The following is a 15,202-nucleotide window of genomic DNA, read 5'->3' on the forward strand; positions in this document are numbered from 1 at the left end:
GGTTTTCTGTGTGAAAGAATTCAGAAATCATAGAGATGGAGTTAAAGGCAGAATTAGACTCCAAGTGTGGATGGGCTAGCTGATCGTAAGGATTTTTAAGTGTAAATTAAGCTCCCGAAATGACCTTGAGGTCTTAAATGAGTCCTAAGTTTACAATTTTCCCTGGTTTATAATGGATTTCAGTCTGTTCTATCGATGGGACTGTAAGGCAGACATCTGGGGCAGGATCTTCCGGCCCTTCATTGTTGGTGAGATTCTCTGGTCCTGGCGGCAATGCACCCCCCAGTTTCCTGTTTCCTGCCGCTTGTCAATGTGATTTCCTATTGAAGCCGTCCCACGCTGTCAGTTTTCCCGTCAATAGGAAATCCCATTGACAAGCGGCGGGATTAGAGAATCCCACCGCCAGCGCCTAAATTCTTCGTCCTTGTGAGCAGCAGTAGTGAGACAGACTCACAACAGAGAATTCCGACCCTAGTCTTCATTTGATCGATTTAGCTAGCAAAAGACTATTCCCGTGTCGGCTTCTGTCAGTGGGAAGGGGAATAGTTTTCTCAAGAATGGCCTGAGGTGTAAGTTCAGCAAAAGGTTTTTTCTCTTCCACGAGTGAGCTCAAAGTCATCTAGAAAATAATCTCGCTACCGAGATCAGGGGACTTGATTGGACTGGGGTTTTAAAAGGGACGTTCAATTAGCAACCAGAAGGTGATTCATCCTAACATCTCCATCTGTGGAGCGAGGTTCTTAGTGGATAGATTTTTATAAATTCATTCATGGGATGAGGGAGGTGGCAGTATTTATTGCCCATTCCTAATTGCCCTTGAGGGGGCAGTTAAGAGTTAACCACATTGCTGTGGATCTGGAGTCCCATGTAGGTTGGACCAGACCTGTGTAAGCCAGCCAAACCAAACCTGGTAATGATGGCAAATTTCCTTCCCACAAGGACATGAGTAAAGGTTTTATGATGATTGACAATGGTTTCATGGCTTTTTATTGAATTCAAATTTCGCCATCTGCAGTGGCAGCATTTGAACCTGTGTCCCCAGAGCATTGTCCTGGGTCTCTGGATTACTAGCCCGGTGCCAATCCCACTATAGCACCACCATCAGGTGACTCTAAAGTTTTTTTTTTGAAGTTCAATAAAATCACCAATTGTATTTTTGAGGTTGCCGTCTTGATATCTATTCCACCAATTCAACGTTAGAATGGAGACTGCTGTAATGAGAGTAAATTTGTGAAGGTGAATAATTTTTTCTTGATGTTAGTAGAGGCTACGTTATTGATTACGTTCTGCAAAGGGCTGATTTAAAGGTACCACCACTTGATCTGATTAACACATCGCGATGGAGTTATTATCACATTTTTCACCATATAATGATGAGCTGTAAGATCTGAAAGCCTCTATTCGATCTGCTCAAAGGTCCCGTTGGCATAGAACCAGTGCCATTTGTAATTTACCTCTCGACTGTGTCCCAGCCGAACTCCTTACACCAGGAGCCAAGTGAATAACTTCTCATATTACATCATTCAAAAGTGTCCCGAATTGAGCTGTCATTAGGGACTTAATTATCTTTATAACGTGGACATCCTTTCAGAAGATACTTTTACAGAACAAAGAAGATTCCTGCCTCCGTCTTTACCATTATTAGACAATTTTAAAAGGGACAAGCATAGGCCATTCGATCCCTTCCAGCCTGCTCCACCATTCAATAAGATGAAAACTGATCTGACATTCCTCACGTTCCCTTTCCCCATAACCCTTGTTTCCCTTACTGATCAAAAATCTATCTATCTCAACCATAAATATACACAAGGACTCTACCCCCACAGCTCTCTTCCAAACATTGAATTGGTGGAATAGATATCAAGACGGCAACTCTCTGAGAGAAGAAATTTCTCCCAATGTCAGTCTTAAATCGGCATCCCTTTATTCTAAGACTATGCCCTCTGGTCATAGACTCTCCCATGAAGGGAAATATCCTCTCAGTATTTAGCCCATTAAGCCTCTTAAGAATCCTATATGTTTCAATGAGGTCACTTCTCATTCTTCTAAATTCTAATGTCTAGACTCCCAACCTGTTTAACCTTTGTTCATAAATGCTACGACACCCAGGGCTAGGCTGCAGTCATTCTTGCCATCCTTATGACCTGAAGCCGCAACACAATTGAATTAACCAATAATTCTTCGAAAAATACACCGGGCGCAATTCTCCGCACTCACGACGGTGCGGAGAATAGCGGGGTTCGTAAAATTTTACAGCCACGCTAGTCTGACGCCCTCCCGCTATTCTCCCCCCCCCCACGCCCGATTCCTGATACGAATCGCTGCCGCCGTTTTTTTACGGCCAGCAGCGATTCTCAGCTGGCTGATGGGCCGAGTTCCAAGCCCTTTACGGCTGTTTTTACGAACGGCAAACACACCTGGTCTGGCCGTTCGTAAAAACGGCCGTAAAGTGCCGATTTTTAAAACCATGGCACCGATTGGCACGGCAGTACCACGGCCGTGCCAAGGGTGCCATGGGCCCGCGATCGGTGGGCACCGGTCGCGGGCAGCGGGTCCGATACCCGCGCACTCTTTGTCCTTCCGCCGCCCCGCTGTATTACTTCGCGGGGCGGCTGAGGGGCATCCCGGCCCGCGCATGCGCGGGTTTCGCGCAAATGCGCGATGACGTCATCCGCGCATGCGCGGGTTGGAGTCTTCCAATCCGCGCATGCGCGGCTGACGTCATGTGACGCGTCAGCCGGCGCAAACTCTGGCAAGCGGGCTTAACGAAATTCGTTAAGCCCGCGATGCCGGAGTTTACGGCGGCGGCATGCTAGCCCCGACCGGGGACCAGAATCGGTTCCCGGTCGGGGAGGGGGAGGCTGGCGTCAAACCCGCCCGGATTTGACGCCAGCCTTACGATTTCTCCCTCTCTGGGAGAATCGCGCCCACCAGGTTTGTAAATTTAAACAAGATTATTTGTTATTTATTTGTGTCAGTCACGGTAATTACCTCTCTTTCAGCTTCTGGTCAGCTTAAACCAAGAAATATATTTGATCTCCGCACCTCTGCAAGAAATGGCTTGGATGAGCTATTTAGATAAGAAGCCATTTTTGGCATAGAACATCTATTGTCTGCTTCTGAATGAATCTTGACAAGTAATTGTCCAATACCATTCAAATTCCAATTTCCGTCGAGGTGACACTTAAAATTCGATAAACGGGAATTATGTGCCTGACAGTCATTCCGGAGCAGGTGATTAATCTCCCCCATTCCCTCACAACGCCAACTGTCCTGAAAGGAGACAGAGTTGAATTTTTAGGAGCAAAATGTTGCTGAATTGTGAAGAAAGCCTCCTTCATCAGGGAGCACTCAAGACGGCAAAAGGGAAAAGCATTGTGATGCTGCTGTGCCGAGGTGAAAGTAGCAGAGCTGAATTAGCTGGGGCCTATTGTTGACTCAGGGTTGTGTATCCCAGCACACATGATCCTTGGGGTGATTTACAATCATTCCACATCATGGGTTTGTGCGAATATGTCTGAGTTCAAGATGATTCTGTAACTGTGGGGGCGTGGCGGTTGGTGGGGGGGAGGTGGGGGGGGGGGGGGGGAGAAGGGCTTAGGGCTTTGCACACACACAGGGTAGCCCAAAGTCTCTCTGGTCTGGAGTCTCTGGTCCCGTTGGTGGCACGTCCACTGTCACGGGTTTCCGGGCGATGTGGGGTGGCATCAATGGGAATTCCCATTGACAGTGGCATTACTCGAGAATCCCGTCGGCCAGCGAAGGGCAAGCTGCTGGTGAAGCACACAGCTGGGTGGCCGGAGAATTCTTCCAGGGATGTTTGCAATCCCATCAATGTGCAGACAGCTTTTTGGCAGAAGGAGGTGGTAGTATAGTCGTCTTGTTGCTACATTAGTAATCCAGGAACCCAGGCTAAGACCTGGTTCGAATCGCAGATGGCGAAATTCAAATTTAACAAAAATCTGGAATTACAAGTCTAATGATGACCATGAAACTAGTGTGGATATTGTAAAAAAAAAACATCTGATTTGCTCATGCCCTTTAGAAAAGGAAATCTTACTTGGTCTGTTCTACATGTGACTCCAGACCGACAGCAATGTGTTTTTCTCTTAAATGCCCTCTAAAATAAATGGCAATTAGGGATGGGTAATAAATGATGGCCCAGTCAGCGGGACCACACTGACACACGTAATGACCTCCTACTTGTTCGATGCAACAACATTTCAACTTTTGGATTGGCCGGGGACGAGCCTCAACATTGCAAAGGCTCACCTTCCTTTTTCCTCTTTTGAGCATTTTGTTCTTGTTCCAGCTGTGCTTTGTCGATTGTTATGTCAAGGGGTTGGTTTTTATTTTCATCCATGGAAACAGTTTTAAGAGATTGCCTGCCACCCGGCTGACACAGTTTGGTGCACATATTCACTAATCATAACTGAACGCATTTGAACAGGTTTCTTCCACTTTGGCCATAAACCAGTTCTTTGTTTGAACTTGCATACCTGAACCCACTATCAAGTCTAGGAATCAGAATGTGGAAAGGTGACAAAAGAACCATGGGAATGGAGCAAATGCATCTCAATTCCATACATTGAAAAATAGAATTTGAACATATACTATTCCTGATGCACCTGAAGACACGTTATTAAGTGGTAGCTGCACTTCCAGAATGATGCTGGCAACTTATTTCCCCTGATTGACAATAGTTTTCCCAATGGATTGTCTGACCCGTTTAAACTAATTTGGCAGGGGAATGGGAACCGGATCTGTAGTCCAGCAACTAAGGTAGACGATAGTCAGGATGCCAAAGCATGTAGTGATGCAGTGGGGAAGGTAACAATGACAAAGGAGAGTACTTGCAGGCAAGGAGATGGGTTGAAGTCTGTATACTTTAATGCAAGAAGCATCAGGAATAAGGTGGGTGAACTTAAGGCATGGATCTGTACTTGGGACTACGATGTGGTGGCCATCACGGAAACTTGGATAGAAGAGGGGCAGAAATGGTTGTTGGAGGTCCCTGGTTATAGATGTTTCAACAAGATTAGGGAGGATGGTAAAAGAGGTGGGGGGGGGGGGGGTGGCATTGTTAATTAGAGATAATATAACAGCTGCAGAAAGGCAGTTCGAGGGGGATCTGCCTACTAAGGTAATATGGGTTGAAGTTAGAAATAGGAAAGGAGCAGTCACCTTGTTGGGAGTTTTCTATAGGCCCCCCCAATAGCAGCGGAGATGTGGAGGAACAGATTGGGAAACAGATTTTGGAAAGGTGCAGAAGTCACAGGGTAGTAGTCATGGGCGACTTCAACTTCCCAAACATTGAGTGGTAACTCTTTAGATCAAATAGTTTGGATGGGGTAGTGTTTGTGCAGTGTGTCCAGGAAGCTTTTCTAACACAGTATGTAGATTGTCCGACCAGAGGGGAGGCCATATTGGATTTAGTACTTGGTAATGAACCAGGGCAGGTGATAGATTTGTTAGTGGGGGAGCATTTTGGAGGTAGTGACCACAATTCTGTGACTTTCACTTTAGTAATGGAGAGGGATAGGTGTGAGCAACAGGGCAAGGTTTATAATTGGGGGAAGGGTAAATACAATGCTGTCAGACAAGAATTGAAGTGCAGAAGTTGGGAACATAGGCTGTCAGGGAAGGACACAAGTGAAATGTGGAACTTGTTCAACGAACAGGTACTGCGTGTCTTTGATATGTATGTCCCTGTCAGGCAGGGAAGAGGTGGTCGAGTGAGGGAACCATGGTTGACAAGAGAGGTTGAATGTCTTGTTAAGAGGAAGAAGGAAACTTATGTAAGGCTGAAGAAACAAGGTTCAGACAGGGCGCTGGAGGGATACAAGATAGCCAGGAGGGAACTGAAGAAAGGGATTAGGAGAGCTAAGAGAGGGCATGAAAAATCTTTGGCGGGTAGGATCAAGGAAAACCCCAAGGCCTTTTACACATATGTGAGAAATATGAGAATGACTAGAGCAAGGGTAGGTCCGATTAAGGACAGTAGCGGGAGATTGTGTATTGAGTCTGAAGAGATAGGAGAGGTCTTGAACAAGTATTTTTCTTCAGTATTTACAAACGAGAGGGGCCATATTGTTGGAGAGGACAGCGTGAAGCAGACTGATAAGCTTGAGGAGATACTTGTCAGGAAGGAAGATGCGTTGCGCGTTTTGAAAAACTTGAGGATAGACAAGTCCCCCGGGCCTGACGGGATATATCCAAGGATTCTATGGGAAGCAATAAATGAAATTGCAGAGCCGTTGGCAATGATCTTTTCGTCCTCGCTGTCAACAGGGATGGTACCAGAGGATTGGAGAGTGGCGAATGTCGTGCCCCTGTTCAAAAAAGGGAATAGGGATAACCCTGGGAATTACAGGCCAGTTAGTCTTACTTCGGTGGTAGGCAAAGTAATGGAAAGGGTACTGAGGGATAGGATTTCTGAGCATCTGGAAAGGCATTGCTTGATTAGGGATAGTCAGCACGGATTTGTGAGGGGTAGGTCTTGCCTTACAATCTTATTGAATTCTTTGAGGAGGTGACCAAGCATGTGGATGAAGGTAAAGCAGTGGATGTAGTGTACATGGATTTTAGTAAGGCATTTGATAAGGTTCCCCATGGTAGGCTTATGCAGAAAGTAAGGAGGCATGGGATAGTGGGAAATTTGGCCAGTTGGATAACAAACTGGCTAACCGATAGAAGACAGAGAGTGGTGGTGGATGGCAAATATTCAGCCTGGAGCCCAGTTATCAGTGGTGTACCGCAGGGATCCGTTCTGGGTCCTCTGCTGTTTGTGATTTTCATTAACGACTTGGATGAGGGAGTTGAAGGGTGGGTCAGTAAATTTGCAGATGATACGAAGATTGGTGGAGTTGTGGATAGCGAGGAGGGCTGTTGTCGGCTTCAAAGAGACATAGATAGAATGCAGAGCTGGGCTGAGAAGTGGCAGATGGAGTTTAACCCTGACAAGTGTGAAGTTGTCCATTTTGGAAGGACAAATCTGAATGCGGAATACAGGGTTAATGGTAGGGTTCTTGGCAATGTGGAGGAGCAGAGAGATCTTGGGGTCTATGTTCATAGTTCTTTGAAAGTTGCCACTCAAGTGGATAGAGCTGTGAAGAAGGCCTATGGTGTGCTAGCGTTCATTAGCAGAGGGATTGAATTTAAGAGCCGTGAGGTGATAATGCAGCTGTACAAAACCTTGGTCAGGCCACATTTGGAGTACTGTGTGCAGTTCTGGTCACCTCATTTTAGGAAGGATGTGGAAGCTTTGGAAAAGGTGCAAAGGAGATTTACCAGGATGTTGCCTGGAATGGAGAGTAGGTCATACGAGGAAAGGCAGAGGGTGCTAGGCCTTTTCTCATTAGAACGGAGAAGGATGAGGAGCGACTTGATAGAGGTTTATAAGATGATCAGGGGAATAGATAGAGTAGACAGTCAGAGACTTTTTCCCCGGGTGGAACACACCATTACAAGGGGACATAAATTTAAGATAAATGGTGGAAGATATAGAGGGGATGTCAGAGGTAGGTTCTTTACCCAGAGAGTAGTGGGGGCATGGAATGCACTGCCTGTGGTAGTAGTTGAGTCGGAAAAGTTAGGGACCTTCAAGCGGCTATTGGATAGGTACTTGGATTAGGGTAGAATAATGGAGTGTAGGTTAACTTCTTAAGGGCAGCACGGTAGCATTGTGGATAGCACAATTGCTTCACAGCTCCAGGGTCCCAAGTTCGATTTCGACTTGGGTCACTGTCTGTGTGGAGTCTGCACATCCTCCCCGTGACTCGCGTGGGTTTCCTCCGGGTACTCCGGTTTCCTCCCACAGTCCAAAGTGGGTGGATTGGCCATGAAAAATTGTCCAAAATTCTATGATTAACCTAGGACAAAAGTTCGGTGCAACATCGTGGCCCGAAGGGCCTGTTCTGTGCTGTATTTCTCTATCTATCTATCTATCTATCTATCTAACCCCCTGGGATTTTGTGCTTCACCAGCTCACTTCAAAGAATCATAGAATCCCTACAGTGCAGAAGGAGGCCATTCAGCCCATCGGGTCTGCATCGACCCTCTAAAGGAGCACCCGACCTAGACCTACGTCCTTACCCTATCCCCCGTAACCCAGTAACTCCACCCAAACTTTTGGACACTAAGGGGCAATTTAGCATGGCCAATCCACTTAACTTGCACATTTTTGGACTCCAGAGGAAACCCACGCAGACATGGGGAGAAAGTGCAAACTCCACACAGACATTCACCCAAGGCTGGAATTGAACCCAGGTCCCCGGCGTTGTATGGCACTTTACCACCGTCCCGTCCCGTGAGACAGTAGTGCTAACCACTGTGTCACCATGCTGCCCAATTAGGGAATGCCTGGTGTACTGTGCTCAACACAATCTCCCTCTGTTCACAGTTGTCCCTCAAGACGTTGGAGTCAAAGGCTCCATGTTGATCACAACGCAGGACTTTGCGTGAGCCAGCTACAGGAATTAAGGCTGTAATAGCGTTGACACATGCACTTTCCAATAGGGTTTTTAAATGGGAACCAGCCAGCTGAAAGAAGTGCATCCATCCACACAAACGAGAACATTTTTAAAAACTCACAGATGGAGGAAGCGGGCGAATGAAATCAATAAATAATATTGTGCCTTGGTTCCTTCAGTTTCACAGGAGCCTTACTGTTCAGTAAGTAATGATGTATGAGCCAACTTGCATGACTCACATTTTGCCACGTATATTTTACAAGCTTGAGGCATGCTTGGCCACGAATACAGAGAAGCCAGTTTGCATAATGTTGATCTGGCACCACATTGTGCTTGTCTAACACCCTTATGAGCTTCTCTCACAAGCATTCGTGAGTCGGTGAGTTGGAGACAGGTGGGTGCGGAGGGGTGTTGGACCATAAGACTATGGGCGGAATCGTGGGAGGGCCTCCCAACATTTTTTACGCCCCCCTGGCGCCCCCAGTGATTCTCCCCCCCGCTCGGAAAAATCGCCGCTCGCCGTTTTTCACGGCGAACGGGGATTCTCCGAGCCCGATGGGCCGAGCGGCCGGCCCTTCACGCCCGTTTGACCACGGCAGCAACCACACCTGGTCGCTGCATTCGTGAAATGGGAGCCAGATGCCCGTTTGGGGCATCTAGGGGCCTGATTTGGACGGGAGGACCGCGACTGTGCTCGGGAGGGGACAGGCCTGCAATCGGTGCCCACCGGTCGTCGGGATAGTGTCCAAAACGGACGCACTCTTTCCCCTCCGCCGCCCGGCAAGATCAAGCCGCCATGTCTTGCTGGGCGGCGGTGGAGAAAGGCGGCACCGCGCATGCGCGGGTTCGTGCTGTCTACGTGCAGATGTCATCTGCGCATGCGCGGGTTGGAACCGCCCCCGAGACCGTCGGGAACCTCGGCCGATTTCACGACGGCCATCCCGATTTTTATCAGGAGCGGAGAATACCGCCCTATAAGACATAGGAGCAGAATTAGGCCACTTGGCCCATCGAGTCTGCTCCTCTAATCAATCATGGCTGATATTTTCACATCCCCATTCTCCTGCCTTCTCCCCATAACCCCTGATCCCCTTATTAATCAAGAACCTATCTATCTCTGTCTTAAAGAGATCAGTGAATTTGCCTCCACAGCCTTCTGCGGCAAAGAGTTCCACAGATTCACCACTCCTCCTCATCTCTGTTTTAAAGGATCATCCCTTTAGTCTGAGATGGTGTCCTCTGGTTCTAGTCTTTCCTACAAGTGGAAACATCCTCTCCACATCCACTCTATCCAGGCCTCACAGTATCTTGTAAGTTTCAATAAGATCCCCTCTCATCCTTCTAAACTCCAATGAGTACAGACACAGATTCCTCTACCGTTCCTCATACGACAAGCTCTTCATTCCAGGGATCATGCCGTGGCCTGAATTCTCCACCACCCGGGATTCGGCGGGAGCGGGAATCACGCCCTGCCGATCGGCGTGCCCCCCGCAGCAATTCTCTGGACCGTGATGGGCCAAAGTCCCGCTGCTGACAGCCCTCTCCCGCCGATGTGGTTTCAACCACCTCTGATGCCGGCGGGATTGGCGGCGCAAGCAGGCCCCTGGGGTCCTGGGGGGGGGGGGGGGGGGGGGGGGCGATCGGACACCGGGGGGTGCCCCCACGGTGGCCTGGCCCGCGATCGGGGCCCACCGACCGGCCGACGGGCCAGTGCCGTGGGGGCACTTTTTTTCTTCCGCTGCCGTCACGGCCTCCACCATGGCAGAGGCAGAAGAGACCCCCCCTACTGCGCATGCGCCGGTGGTGACGTCAGTGGCCGCTGACGCACCGGCGCATGCGCGGACCGGCGAAGGCCTATCGGCCAGCCAAGACACCGGGCAGCAGGCGCCAAAGGCCGTTGGCGCCGGTTTTGGCGCTGGCCGGCGGAGCGGAAACCACTCTGGCGCGGGCCCAGCCCCTATTCTCCGCATCTTTGGGGAGGCCCGACGCCGGAGTGGTTAGCGCCACTCCGCTACGCCGGGACCCCCCACCCGGGATTCTCCCCTACCTGGCTGGGCGGGGGTTCCCGGCGTAGTGGAGTGGCGCCAACCACTCCGGCGTTGGGCCTCCCCAAAGGTGCGGAATTCTCCACACCTTTAGGGGCTAGGCCCACGCCAGAGTCGTTTCCGCTCCACCGGCCACGCCAAAACCAGCACCAACGGCCTTTTGCGCCCGCCGCCCGGCGTCAGGCTGGCTGAAAGGCCTTCGCTGGTCCGCGCATGCGCCGGTGCGTCAGTGGCCGCTGACGTCACCACTGGCACATGCGCGGTAGGGGGGTCTAGTCCGCCTCCACCATGGTGGAGCCAGGCCACCGTGGGGGCACCCCCCGGGGTCCGATCACACCGCGCCCCCCCCCAGGACCCCGGGGGCCCGCGTGCGTCGCCAATCCCGCCGGCACCAGAGGTGGTTGAAACCATGTCGGCGGGAGAGGCCTGTCCGCGGCGGATCTTCGGCCCATTGCGGGCTGGAGAATCACCACGGGGGTCACGCCGATCGGCGGGGCGTGATTCCCGCTCCCGCCGATTCCCGGGTGGCGGAGAATTCCGGCCACAGCGGGGGCGGGAATGACGCCGGCCCCAGGCAATTCCCCGACCCTGCGGGGGTCGGAGAATTCCGCCCAAGGACTCCCAAGTCCTTTTGTGCTTCTGCTTTCCGAAGCATTTCCCCATTTAGAAAATAGTCTATGCCTAAATTCCTCCTTCCACAGTGCATGACCTCACACTTTTCCACATTGTATTTAATTTGCCACTTCATTGACCACTCTCCTAGCTTGTCCAAGTCATTCTGCAGCCCCCTTCCTTCCTCAATACTACCTGTCCCTCTACAGATCCTTGTATCATCTGCAAAATTAGCAACAGTACCTTCAGTACTTTCTTCCAGATCATTAATTTATATTGTGAAAAGTTGTGGTCCCAGCACAGACCCCGAGGCACACCACACGTCACCGGCTGCCTTCTTAAAAAAGACCCCTTTATCCTCACTCTCTGCCTTCTGCCAGTCAGCCAATCCTCTATCCATGCCAGGATCATACCCTGAACACCATGAGTTCTTAATTTATTTAACAGTCTCCTATGTGGCACCTTGTCAAAGGCCTTCTGGAAATCTAAATAAATCCTTTGTCTAACTTCCTTGTTACCTCCTCATAAGAACTCTAACAGATTTGTCAGACACAATCTCCCTTTGACAAAGCCGTGCTGACTCAGTCCTATCATGCACTTCCTAGTGCTTCGCGATCTCATCTTTAATAACAGACTCCAAATTCTTACCCATGACTGAAGTCAGAATAACCGGCCTATAATTTCCCGTCTTCTGCCTCACTCCCTTCTTAAACAGTGGTGCTACATTTTCCACCTTCCATTCCTCTGGGACACTTCCTGCCTCCAGTGATTCCTGAAAGAGCATCACTAATTCCTCCGCAATCTCCTCAGCTATTTCTTTTAGGATGCTGGGGTGTAGTCCATCCAGTCCAGGTGACTTATCCACCTTCAGGCCTTTCAGTTTCCCCAGAACCTTCTCCTTAGTGATGGCCGCTGCACTCACCCCTGCCCCCTGATTCTCCTGGAGCTCTGGCATCCCACTGGTGTCTTCCACCGTGACGAATGGTGCAAAGTAACTATTCAGCTCGTCTGCCATTTCTTTGTTTCCTATTATTACATCTCCAGCCACACTTTCCATTAGTCCAATGGCTATTTTTGCCTCTCTCTTACCTTTTTAAAAATTGAAAAAATCTTTTCCTATCTTCTTTCATATTACTAGCTAGCTTTCACTCATATTTCATCTTCTCTCTCCTTATTGCTTTTTTAGTTGTCCTCTGCTCATTTTTAAAGGATTCCCAATACTCTGGCTTCTCACTAATCCTCACCACATTGTAAGCTTTTTCTTTTGCTTTTATGCTGTCCTTGCCATCCCTCGTCAGCCATTGATGCCTTATCCTCCCCTTAGCATGTTTCCTCCTCCTTGGCATGGATTTCTGTTGTGCCTCCCAAATAACCTCCCAAAACTCCTGCCATTGCTGTTCCACTGTTTTCCCTGCTCTGCTCTTTTTCCAATGAACTCTGGTCAGCTCCTCCCTCACTGCTCCCCAAGGGTTCCTTCACCTTAAGTTCCCGAATCAAGTCTGCCTCATTACACATCATCAAATCCAGAATTGCCTGTTACCTACTAGTCGGCTCTGTCACAAGCTGCTCCAAAAAACCATCTCTTAGACATTCCACAAATTCCATTTCTTGGGATCCACTACCAACGAGATTTTCCCAGTCCCCCTGCATATTGAAGTCCCCCATGATTATTGTAATATTGCCTTTTTTCCATGTCTTTTCTATCTTCTGATTTATTTTCTGCCCCACATCCTGAATACTGCTAGGGGGCTTGCGCATAACTCCCATCAGGGTCTTTTTTACTTATGCGATTCCTCAACTCTACCCACAGAGATTCTCTGCCTTCTGATCCTATATCGCTCCTTGATATCGATTCAACTTCATTCCTTACTAACAATGCAACCCCGCCCCTTTGCCCATCTGCCTGTTCTTTCGATAGAACATATATCCTTGTATATTCAGATCCCAGCCCTGATCCCCTTGCAGCCACATCTCTGTGATTCTCACAACATCCTACCGGCCAACTTTAATGTGCGCAACAAGCTCATTTACCTTGTTGGGGGCTACCAGCCAATTGACATCATCTGAGTGTGAGCACTTTGATGGATTTTCTTTTGTATCCTCTTTTGTCAGATCTAACAACTGAATTGGTTCCTTACCCTGATTTTATGCCCTTTCTGCTCTCGTTACAACATCAAACTTTGCACGAGAGGGGTGCCATGCGAACGGAACATTTCACCTGTAAGACTGCTGCTCTTTGAGTTGACTGCCCCAATTATATGCCCGCTTACTTGAATAAGCTGACAATAGTGTCCTCACACTGGGAATTGGTTCCATTAGTGACTTATGTTTAATGGCTTTGCCTTTATGATAGGCAAACCCTGTCATTTCCCAGAACGCTCGCTGCTAGTTGCATGATCTTTTGCAACCGTCAATCTCAGTACAAATAATGTTGGATTCTGTCTGCTCTGAAGAATATACGAGTGCTTTTCTTCAGCCTACAATGCTCTCCTTGTATAGGGTCATGGATAGTAATTCTTCTGGAATAATAGAATAGGAATCACTGAAAGTAAGCGTTCAGCGACAGCAAGCAGTTCGGAAGGCTTCATTGCGAGAGGACTTGAGTACGGAAGCCACAATGTCTGACTGCCTCTGTACAGAGTCTTGGTGAGATCACACTGTCATAATAGACACCAGTATATCATGGTGCAGACACACACTGATGGACACACACAGGGACCAATCAACATGTACAAACACCGCAGCCAATCACCAGTTAGAACACACACACTATAAAGGCAGAGGGCACCACGGTTCCCGCTCATTCTGGATGCTGCCTCTCAGTGTACCAAGAACTCATCCAGCCCAGCACAGACTCACACCACGTGCTGAGAGAATCAACTGGTTCGGACAAGGCTCAGGTCTCTAGTTCAAGTTAGCATCATTTAGACCCACAGTCATTGTGTGTTAGTTAGTTAGAAGTAGTTAATAAAATTGAGTTGAATCTTCATCAGTGTTGGAAGTGTCTGTTCATCTCTCAAGTCTACACTAGCCAACACTTCACACACCTGACATATTATGTGCAGTGTTGGTCTCCTTATCTAAGAAAGCACAGACTAGCCATAGAGGTTCACCAGACTGATTCCTGGGATGGCGGGAGTGTCCTATGAGGACAGATTGGATCAACGAGGCTTGCATTGACTGGAGTTTAAAAGAATGATAGGAGATCTCATTGAAACATACAATTCTGACGGGGCTGGATGGACTGGATGCAGGTATGTTGTTTCCTCTGGTTGGGTGGTCTGGGACAATGGGCCACTGTCTCAGGATACAGGGTAGGCCATGTGGATTGAAATGAGGGGACACTCAGAGGGTGATGAACTCAGAGGGAATTCCCTACCACAGAAATCTGCAGAGGCCAAATCACTGAATATATAGACTAAATGTGTCAAGGGGTCTGTGGAGATTGCTGGAATATGGCTCAGCCATGATCATGTTGAATAGTGTAACAGGCTCAAAGGGCCGAATGGTCTACTCCAGGTCCTATTTTTTATGCTTCCATGAGTCACAATTAGTCCCTCCTACTATCCCCATCCTGGCTGAAGATTGTTAGGATGTCCATTTTTCAGATAATAGTAAATAACGTGCTGGTATCCTGTTCATGGTCTGATATAGGTGTTTGTTTAAGTACATCCTCTGTATCATCAACCTCTATGATAGAAAGGTGGTCTAATCTGGGGAAAGAATGTAAAGGCTTGTGTTCCATCCAATTCTCTTCCCCACAGTGTGGGGCGCAAGTGCACACTCCCATCTGTCTCCATGGCTAGTTATTCCCAAAGCAGGTCACTAGTCTGTCACTAGGGGCTTGCAGCTGGAGGGAAGCCACTCCACACCAAGTGTCATTGAGCAGAGGACCCTTCTGCTCTTACCACCAGCCTTTGGAGTGTTTGGGAGGATTTGACAGGTCGACACTCAGGTTTTGAATGCACCTTCCTTAGCCCTCAAGTCCTGGGTTGGGACTCAAACCCGGAGCTTCTGACCCAGAGATAGGGACACTGACCCACTGCACCACAAGACCTTAAGATTTCAGCAGGA

Source organism: Scyliorhinus canicula, chromosome 12, assembly GCF_902713615.1.
Source record: "Scyliorhinus canicula chromosome 12, sScyCan1.1, whole genome shotgun sequence".
In the NCBI taxonomy this organism is placed as follows: Eukaryota; Metazoa; Chordata; class Chondrichthyes; order Carcharhiniformes; family Scyliorhinidae; genus Scyliorhinus; species Scyliorhinus canicula.